The following is a 12,777-nucleotide window of genomic DNA, read 5'->3' on the forward strand; positions in this document are numbered from 1 at the left end:
GGAACTGTATTAATGCTAGTAAACGCTGATGTGCTGTTCACCTCTATGTTAAATACACAATTTGAAAGGAATTGGGAATGTAGCATTGAGTGTTTAACAGATAGTAGCTGATTACTTTTGCATGACACAGGAAGCCTAGCTGGGAGTAGTAGCTGTCTAAAACCTGTAATCTTACCACTTTTTCCCAGATAAGAGGACAGAGTTGACAAATTAATTGATTTTGATGGCAGGAGCTTGTTGCTAGACGTTAAAGTAAGCTGTCACAGCTAAAGTTCATGTAAAATGATACCAAGTGGAGCCAAACATTGTTTTCTATTTTTCTTTTTTAAGGTTCTGTTGTCCCTTCAGCTTTCAGTTTTAAATACTGCATCTCTGATAACAAGGAAGATGACAAACCTAACCAGTATGGTCTGAATTTTCCTTGAGGGAAATGGGTGGAGCTGTCGCAATGCTATGCCATATGGTGAAGGAACACCCAGGGTGGCATCTCAACTGCATTTGGAACAAAACCTGTCTTTCAGTTTTGTTTTCACTTACTAGTTCCCTATTAGCCTACTTACTGTAAGTATGGCTGTTCATAAAATCCATAAACAGTCTCTTTCAGTGCACAACAGAACTAGTACTGCATGAAGCACAGCAACTGAGAAAGCTTTCTTGCACCCAACAGAACAAGGTTTTTGTTTGGATTTTTTTTTAATGGCAAAGAAAATACACTTTTTTATGCAAGAAAGTTGGTCTGTGATTCTATCAACTGTACAAAGTGCTCAGAGTGGAATGAGCACAGGAAAAGGTCAGGTCTAAGTCCAAATGTAGCCAGAATGTCCCTGAACCCTAGAATAAACTAATTTTCTGTGAGACGGTATATATCACTAATACAGCTTTCAATTTCTTGGTAGTTCCACTGAAATGGGAAGATAAAGGAACTTCCCTGTTGTCCAGGATAAGACATTCATAATTCCAGGTAGATACAACTACTTTTACCTGAACAGAACAGCCCTGCGTTTACCTGTGATAGTAAAAAATTGCCAAGAGCCAGCAATAAACAATAAGAACCCCCAAATCCTCCATATATGTATAATCTCCTAGCTCTATCCTAAAACAATAAAATACCATAATGGCCTGAGTGCATTCAAGTAGTTGTCTGTGTGATAGCTAATGTGTAACTATGGTTTTGTTCCGCTGTGATCCTTGTGTAGCAAACAGTGCAGTTCAAGATACCCAAAGCACTCTGGATTTGTCAGTTTTGAACCAGCAGGATCCAGCTCTAAGCAATGATCTTAGAGCTCTCTACTCTGCTTTCTGCATTGCTCCAGATCCCAGACAGCTCACACTTCAGATAAATTACTGGGATCTGTAGTGGCAAAAGAAGTGTACAGTGAGTGACATGGTTTTGCAAGCAAGTCCTGCACTGATGGTGAGCCTGAACTTGTCATTCCTGCTGGATGTGAGCTAACGCTGTGAAGCGTCTTCATACTGTGTTTCCCAGCATGTTCTATAATGTATTTGGGCTTTCTTTTCCTGCTAGTGTTAATGCCTTGTGTGTTCCAGGCACCTTTCCCACCATCTTGGAAGACAGAATTGACTGAACCCAAGAGAAAAAGCACATTAGTTTAAAAATTAGATACACCGTTATATTTATTGCAAAATACTATTTCCTAATGCTAACTTGTTTGAAGATAGAAAAACATGAAAAGTTGTCAAAATACTGTGTTATGTGGGAAAGCTATTCTTCACTGAAAAAAGTTAAGATGAAAACTTAATGTAGGTAAAAATCTCTAGGAACATACTTACAGAACTGAACAAGTGTTTTCCATAGAGGAGCATTACAGAAGTCCATTCACAAGTTTGCTGCGGACAAGAGAGTGCCTATTGGCAGCAGTTAACCCACTAGGTATATGGCAAGTGCCCATGTGTTCTTTTTGCCTATGAAAATACACTAATTGATTAATGATAATTTAAAATATAATTGTAAGTCGCCTTTTATCACAGAGAATAAGCATGTGGAGGATCAATCTGTAGCATGAATATTACTATAATTCCCATTCTTTTTATAAATAGATCTAAGAAACACTTAGATTTTAATGGGTGGAAAACACGGAAGAAAAGGGCTTTGACATGAGGAACTACAGAATTGCCAAGGAGCATATTTGATGAGTATCTTTTCTTCTTATCAGCCAAAACATTCCACACAGATGGCCAGCATAATCATTCCCATTTTTCAAACAGAGACACTGAGGCACAAGAAAGAACCAACTTGCCTAAAACTGCTCAGTATGGTGGATGGAAGTGGTAACAAAGCTCCTTGGTAAATCTCACCACAGCATCTATCCTTTCTGCGGCTGATGTGAAGATTTTTCTCAGCTGGCACCAGCATCATCGACCCTGCAACCAGCGCCACAACAGCCGTGCTGCCGTGGAGAATGAGGCTTCTGAGGACGTCCATCTTGTTTCACCTCGGGTGAGCTGTGGCAGGGAGGGAGGGAAAAGGGGCGTGAGGAAGGCTGGGAGGGTGGCTGGTGACTGACACAATGCTTAAGGGAAGGCTTTGCCAGCATGTATGGCGGTCTGGGCAGCAGCTGTGCTGGCTTTCTGTGCCTTGGCCCGATTTTGTAGCTGAAACAGGCAGGTTGAGAACAAATGAATGCAAGACACTGAGGGGAGAGAGGCTGGTGGGAAAGCAACAGGGGATGGGGGAGCGCAAGCTGAATCCCTGCTCAGTGGCCGACTGTGGAAACATCAAAGCCCTTAAGCTGGATATAGGGCAGCTCCACAGTAGGTATGTGTTTTAGGTGAGCTTAAATTTCACTGCTCTGCCCTCAACACTAGGCTTGACAAAATATAGTAATGTCAGTACTAAGCTGAGATGGTAAACTGCAGGTAGCCCAATGTACTGAACAGTCTATGATGTGAGGGGTGTCAGAGAGGTCAAGATTGTACTTTTGTTTTTAAATAACTGCTAAAAGATACAATCAAATGTGTTTCCTGTTAGGCTATGATTTAATAGTGTAAATGCTGTAGCTATCTGTAGTAAAGGAGGTGGGATTCAGTCTTTTTACCTCAGTATATAGCAAGGCTTCTGTTCATATGAATTGACTTGTCACATCTGATGGCAGAGATTTTTGGGGTTTGCTTTTCTTGTCCTGAATGATTGAGCTATGCCTGAAAAATGTTAAGTATTATATTCTTATGCCAAAATAAATATTCATGCTTGGACTTAATCAGGAATAGATGAATCACTTCAAAGTCACACAATTACTTAATCAAGCAAAGACACAATCCCAGTGTGATTTATGGGCTTTGTTTGTCCTCAGTTTTAAAGGGAAATGACTTTTCTCTTTGCACTTAGTCTGATATTAGCTATAAGCTCACTTAAACTGCCTGGAGTCTGCATGCATGTGCAAACATGCTCCTTGAAGAACTTGTCTTCTTTCACTTATGTGTATCCTGGTTGCATACATGTTCAGTTTTTAGGTGCTGGTGTGAGAATATATGTATGTTGTAATGTTTATTTCTTTCTCTAAAGTATGTTTCTGAAGTATGCTTTGTGCTATTCAACCTTTGGTAGCTGAAAAACCCAACTAGAAGCAGTGTTTTGAGTGGAAAATAACAGGGACCATCCCTTATGATGCAGCATTCTCCTCTCCCTCCCTTTAACGTCTGTCTCCAGGATAAAGTCCTGAGGCTTTGACTTTGATTCCTGGTGTGAGGATGAGTACAAGATTTTAGTGATAAATTCAACAGTTTACTCTTGAAAGGAGTTTCTTCTCTAAGTTTTAAGATAGGCATTATGTAACGTAAATAATTTTATTCTGGTTGTACACAAGCAAAGCTACAAGTGAGTTCTAGTATTCCGAGCTAGTGCTGCTGGTTTTCCTTTTTCTTTCAGAGCCATATTAGGGTAGTTTGTGTTTTGGAAGAGCATTTCTGAACTGCCTTTTGCAAAGCAGAGAAAGTGCCTGAGAAAGTTCCATGAAAAACAGTGAATCATACAGTGTCTTTCTAATACTGACAGTGTTTCCTTCTGTTTTGTAAGCTTGCAGGCTGTGCTTGATATGAACGCCTTTCTTGCTGGAATTTTTTGTAGCTGTATCCAATGCTATTTTTAGATCTGGGCCTGATTTATGTTCTGGATGGCTCTGTTTTATTGGGAAACTTGTGGCTCTGCTATAATTCTTGTATAGGACCTGCATTTCATAAATACAGTTTAAAATAATAATTACTTTGCAGATTCAAAGACTACCTAATCTGCTGTGTGAAGTGGTATAAACTATGGTAGGGTGTTCTGTATTTGGAGGAGTCTGATTACAAAACTAGGTGTGTCTCTGATATGTCCAGTTTCTCTCTTTTATCACAGAATGTAAACCCAAGGGCCTTACAGAGTGCAACTAATCATGTTCAAAGTATTTTTAGTGCCCCTGGCTACTAATGTGTATACTCAATTTTGTACATATATGTTGGTATGTAATTCTATGCATACAGTGGAAATATTGTAAGGCTCAAGTAAAAGGAATAGGTAATTGATGAATTTTAAACAACAGATAAATTTTAGATATGTACATTTTTCACCTGTGGGCATATGCATTTATGTTTAGAATGTGGTTCCATTGCACTGTTGAAACTGCAGCTGTGTATGACAAACCATGTTTTGCTGTCTGCCTTATGACTAGATAAATTCTGTAAGGTTGAATTATATTATTTTAAATGGCTAATTCAAAGGAAGCATTTTTTAAGATCAAACTGGTTTTGAATACATTGGTTCCCCTTGAGTACAGTTTTAACTGTTCCAGGAATGATATTTTTAATGTACATTAGAGAACTAAAATATTACATATTTTTAATAAAAAAACTCCGGTCTAAAGAAATCATCATTCTGCTGAAATATACCAATTAAGTTTTATTTTCTCATTATTTGTCACTAAGTATAGGAATCATTGTGATTCAAATCCAAAGTCATGTATGATTTTTCTCCCTGGCTGTTGAATGAGCATATAATATTCGAAGTATTGAGTCTTATATTATGAATTTTAAGAGAAAACTTTGCTGGGCAAAATATTATTCAGAGGCTATTAGTGAAAAATAAAAGGCTGACTTGCATGTATTTTGGTATTGAAACACACGCACACACCCTTTTAAAAACAAATGTTAAAGATTAATCCAAATTGTGAACGTTTCAGTTCTTTAATTTTATGTAATGATTTTGATGATCACAAAGCAGTAAAACAGCTTCTGGAAAGAAATACCAGTAGTGACATTGTTGTAACAGTAGAGGGAGCCACTTGTTAACGCTTCAGTTTAAAAGTAAACAGTTGCATGCTTGGCCTCCAAAGAAAATGTGGAATGCTACGGGATGATGTATGGACATAATAAGTTTTTGCACAGTTACCCTGTCTTAGTGCAGAAGTTCACTTGTATTTCTTTTTGTATCGTTTTAGACTTTTATTGGTATTCTTGCTGCTGTATGTTAGGTTTCATTTGCTTCTTGGCTTAGGGACTGTACTTTTCTTCTGTTTGCTAATAGTTTAGGTTTGAGATGAAAATGAAATTGGTAATAATATATTTATCTTTGATATGAGTTCTTTTAATTGAAAATTACAACTAATAATCTGCTGTTTGGACAGTTCTGATTCCCAAAAGTTAAGATATCAGTGCATGAGAAATTGTATTTAAAAAAAAAAAAAAAAAGGAAAAAAGGAAATTCAAAGGGATTACATTAAAAATCAGAGATGATATCGCAGACACTCACATAACAGGACAAAAGCAGAGCTGGCTGTCTACTTTTTCCAAAACCTGGTGAGCAGTAAAGTAGAATCCAAAGGCAGAGACAGGAAGGGCCCAGCCTTTTCACTGAGACAGTGACCTACAAGCACAAAGGATTAAATGGTACTGAAGCCAGTCTGAGTCTGCCTCCTTTATGTGAGGAGCATTACTGCACCTTGAATCCAAATGAATCCAAGTCAATTGTGCAAAGAAGGAAGAAAACTGGGAATATCTAAAAGGCAGAGCATGAAGGTCTGGCAATATTTTCTGAGAGGAGGAGCAGATACACTGTGGTTTATAAATACTTTTCTGTGGGAGATATTTGCAGCAGAGGGCCCTGAATTAAAAAGAGCACATCAGAGTCCTTTGGCAGATCTCCTACTGGCAGAACACCAAGAATATGGATAAGGACATTCTTGACATTCTGAAGTGAAGGGGCATTAAAATAGTAATATTTGACATTCACTGGAAGCAAAATAATGTTTTCTGTTGCATTTGTAGCTACCCAAGGATTCTTTACATTAGGGAAATAGAATTTGATATATTTTAACTTTTAAACAATTTTTTATTGTCTTGGCACGCGTGTCTATCAGTTGCTAGCGCCTAATTAAAGAGAAATTTCCAAGGCTGAATGTAACTTAGTGTGAAACATGTAACATCAACACTCAGCTTCACAATGTTCAAACTTGTTTCCTTTCCAGAGCTGAGCCAGAAACTGGCTTTTGAGCAAATGAAGAAGATCGCACCAAAATTTAAATGGTTTAAGACAATGGTAGGGTGATCATGAAATTAGTTTGCAGAGTCTCTACTGATCCAGTGTGTATGCACAGTTATTTTTGTTTTAAATCGTTCAATACATTAATATTGACTAAAACTAATTTAGGGCTCTGATTCATAAGCGGTATACATTGCAGCGGCCTAAAATGTTACCGGTGTTACTTGCAGGAGGTTCACTTCAGCTACCCTTGCTACTGCAGGACTGCTGTGTGTTGGTTTCTCTGTTGTCACAGCTGGCATATTGGTTTAAACTGCTGTAGGTCATGAGTCAGAGCCCTCAGTTCTCTGCTGTCAACAAAAATGCAGAGAAGATAAAGATATAGTAGCTAGATGGTTATCCTTTGTTTTATAGCATCCATCAAAGCCCTACTTTATAAACGGAAATCAAATTAAGCTTTCCAGTATTACAGCAGCTATGAGTCTTCCAAATTATGATGGATTGAAATAATTCATGCAAAAACCCAGGATATCTCATCTATCCCATCTGGTGGGTTTAGTCTCAGGGCCTTTCAGGGACATTATTCAAATGTTTCTGGTAGGAGGTGAATGTAATTGCTGCTTGAGGAGCTATTTGGGAGGGGAGGTTATGATTTCTTTTAATGTGATATTTAATTATATAGAAATAATAGAGCAGCTTAAATAAGTTTGTAATGTTCCTGTGAAAATGTTATGGCCCTTCATTTCTTTCCTCACTGATAGGCTCTTGCTTGTCTTTTGTTTTTATCATAATGCACTAATGGTGAGTGATACATAGTAAGAAGGATGTAATGGGAGTCTGCCTTAAATTGTGTGTATCTGTTCATAAGCCTTTAGGTAGGAGGAGAAGTAGAGAGTTAACAGAGTTGCCAATGGTTAGTCAGTGCTGTAGTTGCAGAGACAGAAATAGAATGTAGTTCTTTTTTCTCATCTAAAGTATGTGACACCTTCTTGTTACTAGGACCACTATTTAGTTGTGGTGGTTATGGACTAAATACTAGTGATGAAAGCATGTATTCTCTATCTCCTATAAAATAAAGGGTAGGTGTATTTTGAAAAAGTTTTGTTAAGATAGTATCTCCTAATGCTGTAGACATACAGCATACACAAGATACACAAGCATACACTCATACACAAGATTAATTCAGCTAAATTGAAGAAGGCAAACTGTTGGGCAAGGAGATACCTTGTTTGGTATCAAAACAAACAGTAGAGGTTGTGTGCTGTTATATCCAGAAATGTCTTTCCAGTCCAAAGGATGACACAATAAAGTGAATAGTTCTATAATCTGCTGTAAAACAGTTTTTTAAAAGAGTATGAAAATTTGAGGTTATGAAGGTTTCTTTCCAGTTTCTTACTGGGTGAAACAAGCATGAAGTCTGTCTATTAGACACTTGTTGAAGAGTATCTTGTGGTTAGTGAATGCAGACATGGAGCAGAAGGTCTGATCAGATATCAGTGTGTAGAAGGGTGGGAAATATGGTAAGCAGTGTTTGGCAAAAGTCTCTGAAACACACTGAGCGGGTCTATGGAGCAAGTTCTACTCCACAAGTAAAAATTTACCAGTATATTTGAAAACTGTGTTTATATTTCGGAATAGATTGTGTGAGTTGTAACAACTCTGTAATTGTGGAAGAATCTGGGTATTGAATCATATCCTGTTGTACAATACAAGTTTAACAGGCTTAGAATTTTGCACTTTCTAATATTTGATATGAGTTAACTGCCTTTCTGAGGATTATCTGTTCTACTAATTGATTTGACACTGTGCTACTGAACAATATTGGAAATAGGTGCACATTTTCTGTTGTGCATATTTCAGAAGAAAAAAAAATGGTATTTATACTGTGTGGTTGCTATGTTATGCAGCTATTGGCTTTAGAGTGTGTGAAGGTCTATATCAGAACCTATCATTATGCAGTTCTTCAAGGCAACATTTGCAATCCCTGCACTTGCAGAAAGGTAAAGCTGCTTCTAAAACTTTCCTGCTAAGACAGAAAAAAGAGCAGGAAGGATTTCATCATGTCTTAACAGAGTTGTGAGGGAGAAAATAGATCATGCACTGGGATGGGTTGCAGTCTTATCTGTGTTCTCCCTTCAACCAGGTTATTTCCTGAAGCTTTCTGCAGGCATTATATTGAAGACATCTGTGATACCCTGCTCACCCTTGGCCCTAAATTAAGGCCATGCACTGACAAGGTAATTTAGCTCACAGGTGAACAGAATATATGCTGGGATGATTGGTAACTGGTGTTATGGAAATACCTGACAGATCCAGCTGAATTAAGGTTCTGCTATGCCATATGACCTGCCGATTCAGAGTAAAAGGTAGGCCAGGTCATGAAGACTCTGTATTCTGAATTGAAAATTTAGAGAAGTGGGAGGGTGATGCAGGTGTATGAAGAGTTTGATGGGTGGTTTTCTATATAAGGTTTGGGGTTTTTTCCTCTAATTTCCTAGTTATTTTGTAGTTTTGACTGCTGCTTTTTATTGGTTTCTTGTTTTAGCAGTCTATGTAAGCTATTGCTTTGGTGTAAGCCTATGATATTTTGTATTTGATTCTAATGCATTGATGAGTGATTGGGGGGAAGAAACAAAACCAGTCATGGAAAGCCAGAATTTTGAGCTTGAAAAACATATGACCAGCTCTTAATTTATAGGGACAATTTTTAATGTGATATTTTTGTATGCCTGTGCAAGTCCATTTTCATGTTGGCTTTAGTCATCTTGCTGCGTCTTAAATAGTAAGGTATATCAATGTTTTAGTGAAAAAAAATTATGTAGATATTTATGGTTTATTTATAAATAAGCTAGCAGGTGGTTGGATAGACCACCTGGTGTTGGTTCTATTATTTTGGAACCACCAGGCTCTATTATTTTGGTTTGATCCCCCATGAGAACTCTGTTTCAGAGTAGAATTAATTTACAAGTAAAAGTAACCACTGAAAATCTTGCTATGATTCTTATTGGTATCTTTAGGTGCCTAAATACCATTTGAACTAGTTAGATGTAATATTTCTCTCCAAGCTAGATATAACCTATCAGCTCTGATATATATTAGCACACTTACTTGAATGATATATTGCCTGTGTATGTTTTTCCCAAAGACTTAAGTAGACTACCATCAAGGAGCCCTAAAACTGTTCACTTATCAAAATGTGGTGCTGTGAACTGCAATGATGAGTGAACTGTTAAACAATTTACAAAAGCTCTTTGTAGGTAGAAATCCGTCTAAACGTTCTGCAGAACAAAATATTTACAGACTAATGATAATTCTTGAGATATACAGAGGTTTCTTCACCTGTAAACTCTAGAGAATTATTACTGAGAAGTACACATTATTACTTCCATTGATAGAGAAATTAAAGTGCAAAAAAGTCAAGGGTTTTGCAGAAAGAGGTCTGCTTAGGCAGTTTGGAGAATCTGTAGTTTGAATTGGTAATAAAGAAAATAATAGGAAAAAATCTTGTAAAGAAATACAGTTTGTACTGTTGGGGCTGTTATCTTCACAATATTTCCAAAATCTTGAAAGAAAAAAAGTAAATGTCGTATTTGCATCACTATATATAACATATGCTTATATATATAGTTGCTGCCTGTTAATATATAGACACTTTCTGAGTAATGGTAATACATTATGAGTTTTCTTTCCCTGATGTGATTTGGTGTTTAATATAATAAACCTGTTAAATAATTTTTAAGATGGAATATTATGTGCATTTGAGAAAATCAAACCAGCTGAACTCAATTTTCTTATGCTTCTCTTTTCTGCTTTTCAGTAGGGATGATATTAATCTAGCTACCAGTCATGATTTTTTGGGGTTTTTTTTCCAGTTTGTTTTTTAAATCTAAAATAATGTTGTGGACAATGTGAAGATATAAACAAATAATTCCTTACTGGCAACTCATCCAGTTGTAATGGACAGTGCTCCAGGAGCTTCAGCTTCTCTCTCTCTCTTTTTTTTTTTTTTTCTTTATAACAGGGAAAGTGTTGTTCCAGAAGGTACTCAGTAGCTTTACAGGGGCTTAGGGGTCTTAAGATACAGAAAGGAGCTCTACAGAATATGCAGAAGTATATAGGTACGTAAATACCCCTGAAAGACTGCAGTGCTTCAGGTACTTTAGAAAGTGTGGCTGTAGCACTTAAGCACTTACATTTTTGAAAAGCCCATCTTTTGTGTTCATATAGTATCATCAAAATGTGACAACCTCAGGAAAGGAAAATCAGGAACAGATTTGCAGTGGGAGGTACATGTGCTTTAGGTCCCATGCCATTAGCACTATCTGGAGCAGTATGTCATATGCCACAGGAATGCACAACTGCAGACGCATTGCTGTGCAGCATTTCCATGTAAACTACCCCAGATGTGGCTACAGGTTGTTGCAAGATCCACTGTACTCTGAGAGGGGAAAAATAGGACTGATTTCACAGTAATGAAACTGTGGACTTGCTAAACTTTGTGGATGTAGTTCCAGTTCTGATCATTGTTAAACTTTCTTTCATGAAGATGGTAGGGATAAATGAAGATGGAGGCAAAAATGTGAAGCAGGTTGTACTATAGTAGCTGCACAGGAACAAGCAGTCTGAATTTTGAAGTACGTGGGGAATGCTGCACTGGTTTCATAGCAATTGTTGGTGCAGGCCAACGTTTGCATTGTTTGGTGCTCAAACAAATGAATTCATAAGAAAGTTATGAGTCCCAAGATACTGAGCATCAGGACTAGTAGTTGTCACTTGCTGGCACTAAAGGTAGTGAGTTCAGTATCTTGTTGCAGAGACCAACATTGAAATGCTTTCATAGAAGCTTCAGTGTACTTCAAAGTGTCTGGTTTTGTCTAAACCTGGCACAGGATGATTCTCTTCCAAAGCAGAAGGAGCATTTCCAGTACGAAGTATGCCATAGAGCCGTTCTGAATGTCTTTGGCACATTAAACGTACTGATGCTTTGATCTTAGGTTAATAATGAAATCAGAGCCCTCTTGGCCTGAAAGAGCTTCTTGACAAACTCCTTATCTCCCTCATGAGCTTTTGTTTTGCTGGTGTTTTCCAGGCCCTTAGGTCATACTAACCATAACTCCTTTTGCAACTGCTGTTGAATACAAACGTAAGCATAAACGTTTACTTGAAACTTTGGTACATAGGCTTTTTTTTTTTTTTTTTAATAAGCTGTTGTGGTTTTAAAATACAAAACTAGCAAGCAACAGAATATTTGCATAAAGTTGAAGCAACAATCATGGTGATTTGGTGTGACTGACAATGTCGTTAATCTGCCTAGCCTGGCAGTTGAGAGGTAAGCTTCTTACAAGTGTTTGTCTCCTTAGGAATTCCCCTCTGCTTAACCAGTGATAAAGAGATGATGGTCCGTTTAACCATAAAGGCTTCTCTACCAGCTGCCTCTATTTTTTAGTGCTGAATCTATTACACAAAAATAATTTATAGTACAATGGCATATCTGATTACAGAAGTGTTTTGTGATATTTTCTGTTTCTTGTGAATTGTTTAACATGAAGCAATCATGCAGAAATGCTTGGATGTGTGAAGTTAGTGAGGCATTTAATTAAGTTGCAAGAGCCAATGCACTTGCAAATAGAATATTGAACATACCACTTATTTCATTCATAAAATAAAATTGGTTGTGGATTCGAAGAAGAAAAGACTTGCAGACTTAGCATGTCCTTCTAAATTGTAGAGGCATCATAACTGGTCTACAGTTTGGGTTTAATTTGGAAGTGCCCTAATTTGTGTTTTTATTTTAACTAGTTTAATAAAGCAAATCCTTTTAGTATTTCTACTCCTAATTCTGCTTTACCTGGACCAAAAAAAAACCCCAAAACAACCCCTTCCTTTCTCTATGTAATGGAAGTCTGTAATACTTTAAAAAAACAAAACAAAATGTTTTGAGTGGTGTGGGTTATTTTTTTTGGTGGGGGAGGGGGTGGTGTCTTGTTTTTCGGTGGGAGGTACATTTTGGAGGGGGTAGGTCTGGGTTTTTTGGGAGGGTTGGTTTTTTGGTTTGGAGGGGGTGAGAGAGAGAGAAGGGGGCTGAGTTATTCCTATGGCCTACAAAGGTGCCATGTGCGGGTTTTCAGTTCATGCAAACTAGGTTAATCTGGCACTGTCACAAAGGGAATATGGTTTTGGAAGGACCATATGGTCTGGAAGAGGGCATTCATTGTAGTGCTGCAGAACCTTCCCAGCTGGTTTATCTATGGGGTAAACTTAAGAGTTCACTGGGGAAGACTCTATGTATAGCCAAGGAGCAAGTA

The sequence above is a fragment of the Strix uralensis genome, chromosome 12 (assembly GCF_047716275.1).
Source record: "Strix uralensis isolate ZFMK-TIS-50842 chromosome 12, bStrUra1, whole genome shotgun sequence".
NCBI lineage: Eukaryota > Metazoa > Chordata > Aves > Strigiformes > Strigidae > Strix > Strix uralensis.